Raw genomic sequence first — 14,272 nt, forward strand, 5'->3', positions numbered from 1 at the left:
GTTTATGATAATTAATCTGTTTCCTGTTCTATTGAAAGAAGTTAAGATTATCATACAATATCTTGCATGAAAGTTGATTAACGATAAAACATGGGCCAGGATGAATCAGTTCGGCTATGGAACATCCATACTGGAATATGTATTTTGATATTTTCTGGTGCTGGGGGACATCGTAATGAAGTTCTTAGTGTGGTATGTTCTATCCGACCTTTTGTCTTCCCTATATTGCCTTTTTGTAAGAAAATGCTCTGAATATGGTGTAGGAACTTCAGGTAGAACTTACTCTGAGCATCTATCCTTTCATTTGTTATGAATATTGTATGACTTCCACCCTTCGGACATGTATCGTATTGCAAGCTGTGGAATGGATAACACTGTAGAGAAATTTTTGCTGAAATTTCAAAATAACTTCGTGCAAGGATCAAGCTCTCGAGCCCTTAAATTTCAAATAGAGGAATTTCATTTTAATTTATTTTATATTTTATCATAGTTTTGATTTTCCATTTCATCAATAAAATTTATGCTTCTTCATTAATTCCAATAATTGAGATTTGTGTCTAACAGTAATATAATCTGCTAACATGATTCTACCTGGACTTATGGTAGCTGACATAAATTGAATTTGATTCAAAATTCTGGACGTACGTGGAGAAATCATTTACTTGGACAGACCTACCTTCCAAGTTTCCCACTAAATATGTACAGTTCCCTGTAAGTAGTTTTTCTTCTCATCCTTTTTCTCCTTTTTTTCCCTTGAATGTCAGGTAGCTGGAGTGAGTTATTTTTCCCACTGATCTGAATCAACATTTTTGTGTTTCAGATATTTTTTGCATCAGTACACACTAATTATGTTGACTGCAATCGGTGGATTGGTGACTTTATACTGTCCAAGGTGAAGGGCTTAATGTTTTTTATAAATTTTTTATATATAGGAATTACATTCATCATCGGTCATATACATATGTGGCATTTTGTAACACGATATGTTATTTCGCATTGTCGAAGCGAGCTTAGAGAAAGAAGGAATTTTTATTGATCTGTTTGAATCACATTAAATTATGTTGTTGTTAGTGTTATCTATCTACAAGGGGGCACTACGCCTTTATAAAAAAATATGCATTGGAAGTTGTAAAATTAGCTTTTATGTTTCAGAGCCTTGTATGCATCAACCATATTTTGCATGTTTTGTGCATATATAGATTCAAGTATCTTCAGGACTGCCGTATATTCCTCCGCAAAGACATCAAGTGAGACACAAAGTAGCCCGTCTGACTTCTTGGCTGAATTGTGTTGTCAAATTTGTTTTCATTTTAATTTTCTTCTTTGATGTTTGATTTATTGTGTCATTCATAACCATGGCTTTGAAATTTTATTCTTGTTTGCTCCTATTGTTCAGCACATTCCCAGTCCTCCAAATGGATTTAGCATTCTGAGAGTTGGTCTGATCGTCGACTCCGTTTTGAGGCAGAAAGCATAGCGCACATGGCCGAGATGAACATGAAGAATTCGATTATTTGTTACATTTGAATGATTTTTGTTATATTTGAATAATTTATAACATTGAAATACTGTATATTAGATTTAATTTTCTAAAATTTTGAATATTGAGTGATTTATAATATTGAAAATTTGTGAATTAAATTTTATTTTTTTTGTTTTTTATTTGAGAAAAGACAACGCTTTTTAAACGTTGTCGTAGGTAGTTTAAACGTTGTCGTTGCTAAAAAAGACAACGCGAAAAAAGCGTTGTCTTTTTTAAATATCACAACGCTTTTTTCGCGTTGTTATTGTTACGAAAAAACGTTGTCGTAGCCAGTGTTGTGAAAGATCGCGGTCAAAGACAACGCGGAAAAAGCGTTGTCGTTTTGAGCAAAGACAACGCTTTTTATGCGTTGTCTTTGCTCAAAACGACAACGCTTTTTCCGCGTTGTCTACGCATAAAAAGCGTTGTCTTTGCTCAAAACGACAACGCTTTTTCCGCGTTGTCTTTGACCGCGGTCTTTCACAACACTGGCTACGACAACGCTTTTTCGTGACAATAACAACGCGGAAAAAGCGTTGTCGTTTGCCATTTTTCTTGTAGTGTTTCCTGATGAGATTCCAAGTTTTCCGCCTCAGAGGGAAGTAGATATTAGCATTGAGTTGATGTCAGGGACAAGTCTGATTTTTCGAGCCCCATATCGATTAGCTCCAGCAGAATTGAAAGAACTTAAGACGAAATTGCAAGATTTGCTAGAAAAAGGTTATATTAGACCAAGTGTGTCGCCTTGGGGTGCTCCAGTTTTGTTTGTGAAAAAGAAAGACGGAACGATGAGAATGTGCATCGATTATCGGCAATTGAATCAGGCTACTGTGAAGAATAAGTATCCTTTGCCACGAATTGATGGCTTGTTTGATCAGTTGCAGGGTACATCTGTGTATTCTAAAATTGATCTTCGTTCCGGATATCATCAACTTCGAGTTAGAGAGGAAAATGTTTCCAAGACAGCATTTCGAACACGTTATGGGCATTATGAATTCTTAGTTATGCCTTTTGGGTTGACTAATGCTCCAGCGATTTTTATGGATTTAATGAATCGTGTATTTCGAGAATTCATAGATCGATTTGTTATCGTGTTTATTGATGACATTTTGATTTATTCTAAGTCAAGGAAGGAGCATAAAGAACATTTGACATTAGTACTTCAGAAACTCAGAACATCACAATTATATGCTAAGTTTTCTAAGTGTGAGTTTTGGTTGGATAAAGTATTATTTCTAGGACATGTGATATCAGCTCAAGGGGTATCTATCGATCCTAGTAAAATTGAAGCATTTCTTAATTGGTCTAGTCCAACCAATGTGTAGTAACCCAGATACCATTTTAAGATAATAATATGTTAAACATGATTAAGGGTTGGTATTTAACCAATTTCGGAGTGTTATTGGACTTCAGAAGTAAAATTTGGGCTTTTTAATTTTGGGCCGGATAGTAAGCTCCGATCCTAGATAGTAAGCTCCGATCGAAACGGAAGCTCCGATCCTGGAACGGAAGTTCCGATCCCCAGCTGCCAGCAATGATCGATGACTCAGTCGCGAGTTTTGACAAGTGTCGATCATAGAGCAGATCGGAAGCTCCGATCGTAGATCGGAAGTTCCGATCCTGGCGTGGCAGACATGCACGCAATGAGCTGGATCGGAAGCTCCGATCCCGAAATCGGAAGTTCCGATCCTGGCCGAGAAATTTGGCTATAAATAGGGCCGTTCAGAGTTCATTTTCAATTACGAATTCCCGAGTTTCCTTCTTCAATTATATAAGTGTGAGTTATACACTTGAGGGCCCTATCGGTTATAATCGAAGTTCTGGAATAACCAAGTTGTGGTTATAGTCATCCCGGACTAGCATCTCCAAAGGTCTTACTTCGGACGAAGGTATGGTCCGGGAATCGATTTAAGTTTTGGGAGTACTTATTAGCTTAGTTAAGGCTTATAGAACTTGTGTAGTGATACGGTGAACTTTTGAATATAGGCTTGGAACCTAGGATCCTATTATACTTGAACTAGCCTAGAGGTACGTACACATTGACTGATATTGCCAGCGAGTATACATGTTTATATGTTGCATTTATTTGGCATTATTATATGGCATGATATATGATTTACCGCTTTCTATATTCATATGTCATGTGCATATACATGTTGAGCCTATATCTTGTTATACCTGACTATAGAGTCGCTCAGCTCTATACTCGATAGTCTGTCACTGAGAGTACCACGACGACAGGGGCATTTATGTCTGTCTACTCTGGTGTACTAGACGAGTGTGGTTGCACCCAGAGGTTGATCCGTGCGGTGGCAGCACTCATATGGCGCCGGTTCTGAGCATGACTTTTCAGATGACCCTGTACCAGTCATCATGTTGCATGCATTATATACATATGTTTACTCATGTCTATGTACTGGGCGTTAGCGCTCATGTCCTAGTTATTATCTTGGACACCCTATTCCATGGGGCAGGTCGCAGGATGGACGGAGCTGGTAGTTCAAGGCAGGACTAGGGAGCAGGAGCCTTGAGGATTTTATTATACAGCAGGATTCGATATAGCTGTATAATGTTTACTGTTTAAGTTTTCGATTTGGTTGTACCCCTACAGTATTAAGCCTGGATAATTTACTAAGCTGATATGTAAATTATGGATTATGTTTCCGCACGTTTTACTCTGTTAAGTATTTTGTTGTATTAAGTTTAATGCATGTTATTAGTTGCCAGTTAGTAGGTGATTCTATGCAGGGTCACTACATTTTTGGTATCAGAGCATGCATAGATTTTGGGATTGGTACTTGGGATTTAGTTTAGTCTTGAGTAATTCTTGCGCATTTGGGATTTTAATGTGCAATTCTTTTCAGGATATGGCTGACGAAAGTCACGGTAGTGTTGGCCAGGGAGGTGGTCATCATCATCGTCGCCATCATCATCAGGATGATCGACATCGTCCTCATGAGGGTCAACGTCGCTATACTATTAATAAGTTTATGCAGGTAGGACCAAAACCCTTAGTGGGAGGCGAGAATCCTGAACAAGCTAGAAGCTGGATGTCTAAACTTGAGAGCACGTTCCGAGCTTTCGAGTGTACTGAGGAGCAAAAACTGGAAGTTCTACAATTCGTTCTAGAGGATAGAGCACGTTTTTGGTGGGATGCCAAGGCTGCTCAGGCACGTACTGAGAGATGACAGGTGACTTGGGGGGATTTCTGTCGGGAGTTCCAGAAATTGTATTTTCCTCCGGCTGTTCGCCAAGCACGATCTATGGAGTTGCTTACTTTGAGGCAAGGATCAATGACTATTGATCAATATCAGCAACGATTTCTTGATCTGCTACCTTTCAGTCCTCATATTAATGAGAGTGATGCATCGAAGTATGATATCTTTCTACAAGGTTTGAACCAAGATATCTACTCTCAGGTTGTCGTCTGTGATGACCCGGTATCTTTTGAGACTTTGGTGAACCGTTGCCGTCTTGTGGAGACTAGCAACAGGCGTGCACAGTTGATGATGCCAGCACAGCCTAGTGGATCTTTTGAGCCTCGAGCTCAATCTGTTGTGCAATCTGGACCTACGTCTTCTTCTACTCCTACTACTTCATCTGGATCTCGTGGTTCACGAGGTATGTTCCGTTTTGGGAAGAAGAAGAAGAAGGAGGAGTTTTGTAGCCATTGTGGAGGGAAGCATCCTGCAGCTTCATGTCGGAGAGCTACTGGTGCTTGTTATATTTGCGGTCAGCAGGGACATCTGCGGAGAGATTGTCCTCAGCGCATGGGTTCTGCTAGTGGATCGGGATCACAGGTTGGATCTCAGGCTTCTATTGTTCCACGTCAGCAGCCAGCACCACAGAGTTCTTCTGGTTATCGTCCCCAGACTCAAGGGCAGGTGTTTGCTCTGTCTCAGGAGCAGGCTACTGAGGGAAGCGATCGCATGTTGGCAGGTAACTTCTTGTTATGTGGTATTCCTGCACTTGTATTAATTGATACTGGAGCATCGCATTCCTTTATTTCTAGTCGCTTCGTTAAGAGACATAGATTACCTCATTAGATATGTATTTAGTTGTATCTACTCCGTTGGAGCAAGAGATAGTAACTAAGCGTCTAGTGATGGGTTGCCTTCTGGAGTTTGAGGGTAATGTGTTAATAGCTAATTTGATGATATTAGCGATGGCAGATTTTGACTGTATCTTGGGAATAGATATGCTGACTTTGTATCACGCTACTGTGGATTGTTATCAGCGTCTGGTACAGTTTCATCCCGTTGAGGGTGATAGCTGGTACTTTTATGGTGAGGGTGCGCGACCTCCGATGCCACTTGTTTCGGCTTTGAAGGCATGTCATGTCTGGGAGTCAGGTGGGGAGGGCTACCTCATCTATGCAGTTGATATGTCCATGAGTAGTACGGGTATTGATCAGCTACCGGTTGTCAGCGAGTTTCCTGACGTATTCCCTGATGAGATTCCTGGTTTTCCTCCGGTTCGAGAGGTTGAATTTGGTATTGATCTAGTACCAGGAACTACGCCTATATCCCGAGCACCTTATCATCTGGCACCGTCAGAGATGAGGGAATTGAAACAGCAGTTGCAAGATCTGCTTGATAAGGGATATATTCGTCCGAGTGTTTCTCCGTGGGGAGCACCTGTTTTGTTTGTCAAGAAAAATGATGGATCGATGCGATTATGTATTGATTACAGGCAGTTGAATCGTGTCACCATCAAGAATAAGTATCCTTTGCCGCGGATTAATGATCTGTTCGATCAACTACAGGGTACTTCTGTTTATTCGAAGATAGATCTGAGATCTGGATACCATCAGATGCGGGTACGAGACTCAGATATATCTACGACTGCTTTCAGGACCAGATACGGGCATTATGAGTTTCTGGTGATGCCATTCGGTTTGACGAATGCACTGACAGTCTTTATGAATCTGATGAATCAGGTATTTCGAGATTATCTGGATAGATTTGTCATCGTCTTCATAGATGATATTCTTGTCTATTCTCATGACAAGGATGAGCATGCACAACATTTGAGGATTGTTCTACAGACGTTACGAGATAAGCAGCTATATGCGAAATTGAGCAAGTGTGAATTCTGGCTTGATCGGGTAGTATTTCTCGGTCATGTGATTTCTAATGAAGGGATATCTGTTGATCCTAGTAAGATAGAGGCAGTGCTGAACTGGTCTCGACCGACGACGGTTGCTGAGATTCGTAGTTTCTTGGGTCTAGCTGGATATTACCGTCGGTTCATCGAGAATTTTGCACAGTTGGCAAGGCCTTTGACTCAGCTTACACGGAAAGATGTTGCCTTCATTTGGTCCTCGGATTGTGAGGAGTCATTTCACGAGCTGCGTAGACGTCTTACTACTGCACCTGTGCTAGCTCTACCTTCTGGATCAGGAGGTTATGTTGTCTATACTGATGCTTCTGGTCAGGGGTTAGGATGTGTTTTGACACAGCATGGACATGTTATTGCTTATGCTTCTCGACAGTTGAAGTCGCATGAGAGTAATTATCCAGTGCATGATCTCGAGTTAGCCGCCATTGTATTTGCGCTCAAGATTTGGAGACATTATCTTTATGGCGAGAAATTTGAGATATTTACGGATCACAAGAGTTTGAAGTATTTATTCACTCAGGCAGAGTTGAATATGCGACAGAGACGCTGGATGGATCTCCTGAAGGATTATGATTGTGAAATCAAATATCATACAGGTTCTGCTAATCTTACTGTTGATGCCTTGAGTCGGCAGGTGAGACTGTCTGCACTTCAGACTAATGAAATATCTCATATGATTCAAGAGTGCTGTTCATTGAGTTTTACGCTCAAGCACAAAAAAGGGAGGAATGGGATTCGTTTGTATACTATTCTATCTGAGCCAGCATTGTATTCTCGGATCAGAGATGCTCAGATATCTGATGTTAAGACTCAGCGATTGGCACGTCTAGCCAATGGAGTTAATACATCTGGATTCCATTTTCAGGCAAATGGTTTATTGTGCCTATCCAATAGAGTGGTTGTACCTAACGTTGCGGAGCTCAGGAATGATATTCTATCTCAAGCTCACAGGAGTCGATTATCAGTTCATCCTAGAAGTATGAAAATGTATAAGGACTTGCGAACTAGATTCTGGTGGAAGGGGATGAAGCGAAGTGGGTATCAATTTGTTTCGAGATGTTTGGTTTGTCAACAGGTCAAAGCTGAACATCGACGACCAGGTGGATTACTGCAAAATCTTGAGATTCCCGAATGGAAGTGGGAGCACGTGACTATGGATTTTGTTACCCACTTGCCTATGACTTCACGTCAGTGTGATGCTATCTGGGTTGTCGTTGACCGTTTGACAAAATCAGCACATTTCATTCCTTATAACCGGGAGTATTCTTATGATCGCATGGCACGCTTATATATCCAGGAGATTGTGCGATTACATGGGATTCCAGTTAGTATCGTCAGTGATAGAGATCCGCGATTTACTTCACGTTTTTGGGGTAGTTTTCAGCAGGCGTTGGGTACCACTCTGAGTTTGAGCACGGCGTATCATCCGGAGACTGACGGGCAGTCAGAGCGCACTATTCGTACGCTGGAGGATATGCTACGTTCTTCTGTCATGGATTTTGGCTTATCTTGGCAGGATCAGTTACCTTTGATTGAATTTTCCTACAATAACAGTTATCATCGTAGTATTGATATGGCACCTTTCGAGGCATTGTATGGTCGACGGTGTCGTACTCCGTTATTCTGGGATGAAGTCAGGGAACGGCAAGTCGAGGGTCCTGAATTGGTGCAGCAGATTGTAGACAAGGTAGATTTGATCAAGCATAGGATCAAAGTTGCTCAAGATAGACAAGCCAGTTATGCGAATATTCGCCGCAGGCCACTTCAGTTTGAGCCTGATGAATATGTTTTTCTGCGAGTATCACCTTTCAGGAAGGTGATGAGATTCGGTTTGAAAGGCAAGTTGTCTCCTCGTTACATTGGGCCTTTCCAGATACTGGAGAAGATCGGAGATGTTGCTTATCGTTTGGCTTTACCGCCATCTCTTTCCAGTATACACAATGTTTTTCATGTGTCGTTGCTTCGACAGTACATAGCTGATGAATCTCATGTGATTCAGTCTACTGATATTCAGCTAGAGCCAGATCTGTCTTTTGTTGAACGACCAATCTGTATCCTAGACAGGAAGGAGAAAGTTCTTGGGAACAAGACTATACCACTTGTGATGGTACAGTGGCAGCGCCGAGGCGTTGAAGAAGCAACTTGGGAAACTGAGAGTCGTATGCGAGCAGAATATCCTGAGTTGTTTGCTTTGTATTTTTGATTACCATGTAAGATGTACTTACAGTTGTTGTAATAAGCCATGGTTTGATGTTTCATATTGTTATCTTTATTGTCTTTAGATGTTATTTCGCGGACGAAATATCTAAAGGTGGGGAGAATGTAGTAACCCAGATACCATTTTAAGATAATAATATGTTAAACATGATTAAGGGTTGGTATTTAACCAATTTCGGAGTGTTATTGGACTTCAGAAGTAAAATTTGGGCTTTTTTAATTTTGGGTCGGATAGTAAGCTCCGATCCTAGATAGTAAGCTCCGATCGAAACGGAAGCTCCGATCCTGGAATGGAAGTTCCGATCCCCAGCTGCCAGCAATGATCGATGACTCAGTCGCGAGTTTTGACAAGTGTCGATCATAGAGCAGATCGGAAGCTCCGATCGTAGATCGGAAGTTCCGATCCTGGCATGGCAGACATGCACGCAATGAGCTGGATCGGAAGCTCCGATCCCGAAATTGGAAGTTCCGATCCTGGCCGAGAAATTTGGCTTTAAATAGGGCCGTTCAGAGTTCATTTTCAATTACGAATTCCCGAGTTTCCTTCTTCAGTTATATAAGTGTGAGTTATACACTTGAGGGCCCTATCGGTTATAATCGAAGTTCTGGAATAACCAAGTTGTGGTTATAGTCATCCGGGACTAGCTTCTCCAAAGGTATTACTTCGGACGAAGGTATGGTCCGGGAATCGATTTAAGTTTTGGGAGTACTTATTAGCTTAGTTAAGGCTTATAGAACTTGTGTAGTGATACGGTGAACTTTTGAATATAGGCTTGGAACCTAGGATCCTATTATACTTGAACTATCCTAGAGGTACGTACACATTGACTGAGATTGCCAGCGAGTATACATGTTTATATGTTGCATTTATTTGGCATTATTATATGGCATGATATATGATTTACCGCTTTCTATATTCATATGTCATGTGCATATACATGTTGAGCCTATATCTTGTTATACCTGACTATAGAGCCGCTCAGCTCTATACTCGATAGTCTGTCACTGAGAGTACCGCGACGGCGGGGGCATTTATGTCTGTCTACTCTGGTGTACTAGACGAGTGTGGTTGCACCCAGAGGTTGATCCGTGCGGTGGCAGCACTCATATGGCGCCGGTTCTGAGCATGACTTTTCAGATGACCCTGTACCAGTCATCATGTTGCATGCATTATATACATATGTTTACTCATGTCTATGTACTGGGCGTTAGCGCTCACGTCCTAGTTATTATCTTGGACACCCTATTCCATGGGACAGGTCGCAGGATGGACGGAGCTGGTAGTTCAAGGCAGGACTAGGGAGCAGGAGCCTTGAGGATTTTATTATACAGCAGGATTCGATATAGCTGTATAATGTTTACTGTTTAAGTTTTCGATTTGGTTGTACCCCTACAGTATTAAGCCTGGATAATTTACTAAGCTGATATGTAAATTATGGATTATGTTTCCGCACGTTTTACTCTGTTAAGTATTTTGTTGTATTAAGTTTAATGCATGCTATTAGTTTCCAGTTAGTAGGTGATTCTATGCAGGGTCACTACACAATGTCTCTGAGATTCGTAGTTTTTTGGGTTTGGCTGGATATTACAGGCGTTTCATCAAGGGATTTTCCGAAATGGCTAGGCCTATGACCATATTGACGCAAAAAGATCGACGTTTTGTGTGGACTGAGGAATGTGAAGCTAGTTTTCAGATTTTGAAAGAAAAATTGACTACGGCTCTAGTACTAGCATTACCTTCGGGCTCAGGTGGATTTGTTGTCTGTACAGATGCTTCTTTGAATGGACTGGGTTGTGTTTTGATGCAAAATGGACGCGTGATTGCGTATGCATCTCATCAATTGAAACCACATGAGACTCGTTATCCAGTTCATGATTTAGAATTGGCTGCCATTGTGCATGCATTGAAAATATGGCGTCATTATCTGTACGGTGAATAGTTTGTGATTTATTCCGATCATAAGAGTCTCAAATATTTATTCACAAGTCTGATTTGAATATGAGACAACGCCGATGGTTAGAATTGCTTAAGGATTTTGACTGTGATATTCAATACCAGCCAGGAAACGTGAATCAAGTTGTAGATGCTTTGAGAAGAAAAGTTCATACTAAGATGTTGGCATCTTTAACTATTTCTAAAGTTCATGAGCATTTGAAAACTTCAGGATGGACTTATCGAGCTAAAGGTAATCATTTCATAGTTTCATCTATTCAAGTTGAACCACGAATAATTTCGAAAATCAAAGAAGCACAAAAGACTGATCCATACATTCATCACTTGAAAAAATTAACTCCAGCTGGTCAGTCAGGGAAATTCATTGTTGCTTCTGATGGATGTTTGCGTTATAATGGTAGACTTGTGGTTCCAAATTTGATAGATTTGAAAGAAGAAATACTACGAGAAGCTCATTGTAGTCGACATAGTGTACATCCTGGAATTAAAAAGATGTATCATATTTTGAAAGCCCATTATTGGTGGGAAGGTCTGAAGAAAGATATTTCTGACTTTGTGGCTAAGTGTCTGACGTGTCAACAAGTGAAGGCTGAAAGAATGAGACCAGGTGGTATGTTACTTAGTCTTGAAGTAGCACAGTGGAATTGGGAACACATTAATATGGATTTCGTGACACACATACCTCGTTCTAATCGCGGTTGTGATGCCATTTGGGTTATTGTGGATAGATTGTCTAAATTTGCCCATTTTATTCCATATGATCGTACTTGGACATATACGAAAATGGCGAAAATGTACATTGATCAGATAGTGCGATTGCATGGTGTGCCAGTTACTGTAGTATCAGACCGTGATCCCATATTTACTTCTAAGTTTTGGTCTAGTTTGCAATCTTCTTTGGGTTCTAAATTGGCCGTGAGTACTGCCTATCATCCACAGATAGATGTTCAATCTGAAAGGACTATTCAGACGCTTGAGGATTTATTACGAGCTGTTGTGATGGATTTCAGTGGTGGTTGGCAAAAATCTTTAGCTTTGGTGGAATTCTCTTACAACAATAATTATCAAGTATCTATCGGGATGGCACCATTTGAAGCCTTGTATGGCAGAAAATATAGATCTCTGATATGTTGGGAAGAAGTAGGAGAACGACAATTGTCGGGACCAGATTTTATTCAAGAGATGAAAGAAAAAGTTGAACTGATCAGGAAAAGAATGAAAGCAGCCCAGGATCGTCAAGCCAGCTATGATAATAACATGCGTAGACCTTTAGAATTTCAGGTTGGCAATTTTGTTTTCTTGAAAGTATCACCATTTCGTGGTACTATAAGATTTGGGCGTAAAGGGAAATTAGCTCCTCGTTATATCGGTCCGTATGAGATTGTTGAGAAGATTGGTATTTTGGCGTATCGTTTGAACTTGCCGCAGAGTTTGTCTGCAATACATGATGTATTTCACGTATCTATGCTGTGAAAGTATGAACCAGATCCTTCTCATATCTTGAGGGCTGATGATGTGGAGTTGGATAGTTCCCTTAGCTATGTTGAGTATCCAGTGCAGATTCTTGATCGTAAAGAAAATCAACTTAGGAACAAGACGATTCCTTTGGTTATGGTGGAATGGAGTAGACATGGGGGAGAAGAATCTACGTGGGAATTGGAGTCTAGAATGCATCAAGAATGGCCTCATTTGTTTGACAATGTGGTGACTTATTCCATGTACTCTGATTTTCCTATGTATTATCAGTGGTAGATGTTTGACTACTTTGTATCGAAGTTTGATGTGTGTTAATTTCGAGGATGAAATTTTCTTTTTAGAGGGGGAGAAATGTAAGGACCCGATATTAATATGTTAATTAATTTGTGTGTTAAAAATATGTATTAATAAATATCGGTTTATAGACGATATTAAAATGCATATTTAATTTATAGAGCACGCAAGAGTTGAAATAATTCAAACCGGATCAAGATTTAACCCCGAATGAATAAAATAAGACACGCATTTAAACTAATATATATCGAATAGATATATGATATATACAATCTCTCTCCTCCAGATTTTTCCATCATCTTCATCATCTATATATCGAATAGATATATGATATATACAATCTCTCTCCTCCAGATTTTTCCATCATCTTCATCATCTATCTGCGTCGTCTTCTTCTTATTTATTTTAAAAATTTTCCAAACACTTTAAATGCTCGTATCTTCTTCGTTTTTGGCCGGATTTCAAAAGTAAATATAGTTTCGGAATCCTCTCGACGTAAGCTTTCTTTTGATACCAATCTTGCAAGGTTTCTCGCAACCTGTTCGAACGCCATTTCCGGCAGCCGCCGCCGTTCACTGCCCCTGCTGCCGCTGTTCGTCGCCTAGGATAGAAGAAACATTGTTTGAGTGGTTTAGACCTTTAATTCGAAGCTTTGAGGTATAATTTTGAATTTAGGGTTTCAAATTTTGGGTATTTCGATTCAATTGACATCCGATAATTGATATTTGATTTATTATTGGTTGTAGGTATTATATCGGAGTTGATTGAAGGCATTGACTATTTTTCAGAATTTATTTGGGATTAATTGCGAATTTCCAGATTTTTAATATTGGGAATTTTCGAATTTTAGTGTTGATTATTCATTAATGGAGTGTTTAGATGCTCTAGAAAATATATATGCGAATTTTCGAAATTTGTAGGAATTTTCGGAAAAATTCAGATTGTTTTAATTTCAGTATTTCGACGTTTTAGAGCCGTATATTCGATATTTGGTCATTGATAGGATTTTTTAATATGAAATATGAATTTTAGGATTTATGAGCAATTTTTCTAGAATTACAGATTCTGAAAATTTGGGATTGGAATATTCGAGAAATACTTGAGATATTTCTGTGGTAAATTAAGTGTTGGTTGAGGTACGTATGAGCTGCTTATATTACGACGCATATAATGGCATGTAATGATATTAAGTATTTTGTAATGAGTGATAATGTGTTTTATGTGCTTATGTGGATTATATGATTGCATTCATTCATTTACATTGATTGTTAATGTGCTGACTTGAGAATAATCCCTATTTTCTTGTAATAAAATAAAATAAGTTTCAAATATATTTTTATTGGAAATATTAAGGGATATTCGTCAAATAAGCATGTTAACAATTTTTCATAGCACGTTGAGCCTTGACTCCTTTGATTGCTATTGATATTGATCTCTTGAGATGTATTGAGTCATCGATGGAGAGAGTGACATTATTTAGTGCACTCCTGAGTTAGCACGAGATCGAGCGGGTAGAAACCGTGCTCTCGATGCTACGTACGACAATTCTGATGACAGTATGAGGCTGGATGGGTCGCTCCTGTCACCCTCCGATGCTACGTGTATGGATTAGCAGTGATGATTCGAGGTCTGCTGCGTTCCTAGCACGGGTGGCCACTGAGATTATTGTGATACGATTATTTGGACTC

This window comes from Henckelia pumila, chromosome 1, assembly GCF_033568475.1.
Source record: "Henckelia pumila isolate YLH828 chromosome 1, ASM3356847v2, whole genome shotgun sequence".
Classification (NCBI taxonomy): domain Eukaryota; kingdom Viridiplantae; phylum Streptophyta; class Magnoliopsida; order Lamiales; family Gesneriaceae; genus Henckelia; species Henckelia pumila.